The sequence below is a fragment of the Colobus angolensis genome, unplaced genomic scaffold (genome assembly GCF_000951035.1).
Source record: "Colobus angolensis palliatus isolate OR3802 unplaced genomic scaffold, Cang.pa_1.0 Scaffold361, whole genome shotgun sequence".
Classification (NCBI taxonomy): Eukaryota; Metazoa; Chordata; class Mammalia; order Primates; family Cercopithecidae; genus Colobus; species Colobus angolensis.
In genome coordinates, this window is record NW_012116944.1 from 2,056,870 (window position 1) to 2,061,348 (window position 4,479).

A 4,479-nucleotide genomic window follows, 5' to 3' on the forward strand; every position below is an offset into this window, starting at 1 on the left:
GGAGGGAGGGAGGAAGGAAGGAAAGAAAGGGAAGGGAAGAAGGAAGGGAAGGAAGGAAAAAGACAACCCACAAACTTGTGGAAAATATTTGCAAATCACACATCTGATAAGGGACTTCTATCTAGAATATGTAAAGATCTCTTATAACTCAATAAAATAAAGATAAATAACCCAATTTAAAAATAGGCAATAAATTCAAATAGACATTTCTTCAGAGAAGATATACAGATGGATGATAAGCACAAGAAAACATGCTCATCATTAGTCAACAAAGAAATGCAAATCAACGAGATAAAACTTCACATTCATTGGATGGCTATACTCAAAAAGATAGACAACAGCAAGTGTTGGAAAGGATGTGGAGGCATTGGATCCCTCATACATTGTTGGTGAGAATGAAAAATGGTGTAGTAACTTTGGAAAACATTTTGGCAGTTCCTCAAAATGTTAAAAATAAAGTTTCCATAAGACCCAGCAGTTCTACTTCTAGGTATCCACCCAAAAGAAATGAGAATATATATCCACGCAAATGCTTGTACATGAATATTCCTAGCAACATTATTCATAATAACCAAATAGTGGAAACAACCCAAATGTCCATCAACTGGTGAATGGAAAAACAAAACATGATATATCTAAACTATTGAATATTATTCAGCAATAAAAAGGCATAAAATACTGAAATATGCTGCAACAGGGATTCCCAACCAGTCTGTGGCCTGTTAGGAACTGGGACACACAGCAGGAGGTGAGTGGCGGGCAAGTGAGTGAATGTTCATCTGTATTCACAGTCACTCCCCATGGCTCTCATTACCATCTGAGCTCTGCTTCCTGTCAGATCAGCCATGGCAGTAGATTCTCATACGAGCACGAGCCCTAGTGCGAACTGTACATCTGAGGGATCTTGGTTGCATGCTCGTTGTGAGAATCTAATGCCTGATGATCTGTCACTGTTTCCTATCACCCCCAGATGGGGTCATCTAGTAGCAGGCAAATGAGCTCAAGGCTCCCACTGATTCTACAATGTGGTGAATTGTATAATTATTTCATTTTATAGTACAATGTAATAATAATAGAAATAAAGTGCACAATAAATGTAATGCACTTGAGTCATCCTGAAACCACCACCCCATTATCCGCGGAAAAATTGTCTTCCACGAAACTGGTCCCTGTTCCGAAAGGTTGGAGACTGCTGTGCTACAACATGGATGAACCTAAAAACCTAAAAAATTGCTGCTGGGAGGAGTGGCGCACGCTCATAGTCCCAGTTACTCCAGAGGCTGAGGCGGGAGGATTGCTGAGCAACATAGCCACGCTGACTCCAAAAACAAAACAAAACAAAGCCCAAACCATTATGCTAAGTGAAAGCAGCCGGTCACAAAAGATTACATATTGTATGATCTCACTCATATAAAACATCCAGAACAGGCAAACCTATAGAGCTGAAAAGTAAATTTGTATTTGCTAAGGGTTGGGGGCAGGGAGGTCTGGGGGAGAATGAATGAATGATTGCTCATGAGTACAGGGTTTCTTTGGGGGATGATAAAATTGCTCAAAAATTAGATTATGATGACGATTGCAGAATTCTTTAAACACACTTAAAACCATTTAATTGTACACTTATTAAACTTTAAGGTATGTAATTATATCTCAATAAAACTTTTGTTAAAGTCAGTTCTGTCCTCATTGGGATTTGAACCCTCAGGCCTCATCACCGTCACTCTCTTTCTTGCGAATTCTTTATGAGGACAGCCCTCTCTGTATGTGGCTTCCATCTCAGGGATGCTGTTTCCGTCTTTGCATCCCACCAAATAAGAAAGGAAAGACGATCTCAAAATCCCCAGCATCTGTAAAGTAGAAATTCTCCACCCTAGCTGTGCCTCAGGATAGCGTGAGTTACTTTTTAGAAATCCCGATTGGCTGGAGGCACAGGGAGCGCCGGCCCAAGCAGTTCATCCAACGGCCAGACCAGGACCGCGTCCCCGGAGCCCCCGCCCAGGCCAGTTTGACCCCTCCCAGCCTCGGTTAGCCGTGGCTGACTCGTCACCTGCCCCGCCAGCTCCCGCGCTCCAGGCGGCCAGGGAAGGAGCGAGGATGCCGCAGGAGCCGGACTCCATGTGACCATCACCCACAGCAATGCGAAGCCTGGGCTTCCTGTCACCGCCAGCACAGCTGCAGCAACCCAGTTCTCCCACACCCGACCCAGCTTGTGGAAGAGGCCACAGGGTCCCGCAGCCTTCAGAAGCTCAGATTTAAGAAGTCTCTGCAGGATATCGAGCAGGCTGTAGGCGTTGTCAGCGCACGGAATACAGAGAGGTTACCGAGTCATGATGCGGGGAGCGGGGGGGATGGTCCAGAGAAAGAGGGTGAATTAAGGAGAGGGGCAGATTTGGAGAAGTCTTTGGAGGGGATCACTGGCCAAGTCGGAGAGGCGGATGAAGAGCTCCCTGAGTGTGCTGCTGACCAAAGTAGATCTGGAGGAAGAGTCAAAGCAACCGTCCGCAATCGGGCAATTTATGAAGACGTTGAAGGAAGGAGTTGACACACGAGTTTAGTCAGAAATTTCGAAGAGAGTAGAGTGAAATGAAGGGTTTGGTGAAAAGATTCAGGCATTCCTGGTGGAGGTGACATAGTGGAGCAGGACATCTACCAGGAGTCCCGGGGCTATAGTCCATATAGTGCAGCCTGGCTCCGCTGCAGGGGATGCCACGACCAGTCTGCCCTCTCTGGAACAAAGGTGACCTCATTTCTCAGGTACTGCTGGGGACTGCCGGCCAGTTGCCAATTTTGCGTCTCCTCCACTCAATGAAGAAGCGTTTGTCTTTGCAAATAGGGGAAGCGCTCTTTTTTTTTTTCTCCTTGTGCCTTTGAGGCTGTGCTGTCCAGGAGTGGCTTCTAGGGAGGGCCACTCCATCGAATGTCCCCACCTTTTTTGACAGGTGGGTGCTCTATTTGGGGTGATAAGAGCTCTCATTTGAGCTGGGGGCAGTTCTGAGCTTACAGACCACTGAGGTCTTCATATACAACAGGGCTTTTCCTTTTGTGGTTAGGTAGTCCCACCAACTGTAAAACCAGAATCATCAGGAGGTAGAGCCCAATCAGGAGAGCTGGGAATGAATGGCTCAGAATGGGTGTTTGGAACACATGTAGGACAAGCATTCTTAATTGTGATATATTTTCTGAACAGCTGTCTGGATTGTTGTCTCACAGGTTTTGGCATTATCTGTCCCCCCACATCCCCAATTCTGTCCTGCTACAGGCCATAAGATTTCAGGGGGACCATTCCCAGGGTGGGACCTGTGGTTGATACATGAACTTCCTTGTCCCTCATGAATCTCCACAGGGTTGGAACCCAGTGTTGAATGAGTCTCTGAAATTAGATTAGAACCACCATTTGGGAAGGGCAAAGAGCAGACAGCCTCAACAGTGGTGGAGCCAACCATGAACTTCTCAGGAGTGACCTGTGCTTCCTTCAAGGCTGCTTCTGTTATATGTATCTTTCTAAGACCTGCATTTCTTTCAACACTGATCCTGTCCATTCTGTAGCCCATTTTTCTTCATTAATAATGAAATCAATTTTGAGCACCAAACAGCAAGCAGAAGAGCATTTAAACATTTTTTGTTTCTTTTTTTGATTGATGAAGTATGAGAAAAAAATCCCTCTGTGGTTTTACTTAGTCATAGTTTATTTTCATAATGTTCTGAGGGGCCCTGGGCAACTGCATCCCCCATTCTTCAGCAAAGTGCCCAGTGGAAAGGCTTTTGATGGGCCACACTGAGGCAGAGGGGGATTTCAACAAAGACCCTGGAAGTTAGGACCGGGTTGTGGGAGCTGGAACAAGGCGATGGTGAGGGCAGAAATGTGGATGTGGCCCATTCCCTCTCATCCCCAGCTGTAATTGGAGCAGTTCAGTATGTGTCTGTTTTTCTAAACTATCTGAATGGACTTGGGTAAGCTTTCTCATATAAAAGTTAGTTTAATAGCACCTACCATGTATGATCAATGAAAACAGAGGGTAATGTGTAATGCACTTAGCACAGTATGGGAAACATGGAGCTTGTTCAGAAAAATGGTAGCTATTATTGTTCTTGCATTCCACATTAGAAATTATTGAAAGAATGGCTTCCAACAATTGAAAAAAAAGTTTGGAAATCACTGATTTTGCCCATGGCCTTTGTTAACACAAAGAAAAAAACGTGTTTTGATAAATTATATGGAAAGTCTGACCTGTAACCCCAGCACTTTGGGAGGCCGAGGTGGGCAGATCTCTTGAGGCCAGGAAATCAAGATCAGCCTGGGCAACATGGCAAAACCCTATCTCTACACACACACATATATATATATATATATATATTAGCTAAGTGTGGTGGTGCATGCCTGTAATCCCAGTTACTTGGGAGGTTGAGGCACGAGAATTACTTGAACCCAGGAGGTAGAGGTTGCAGTGAGCCTAAATCATGCCACTGCACTCCAGCCTG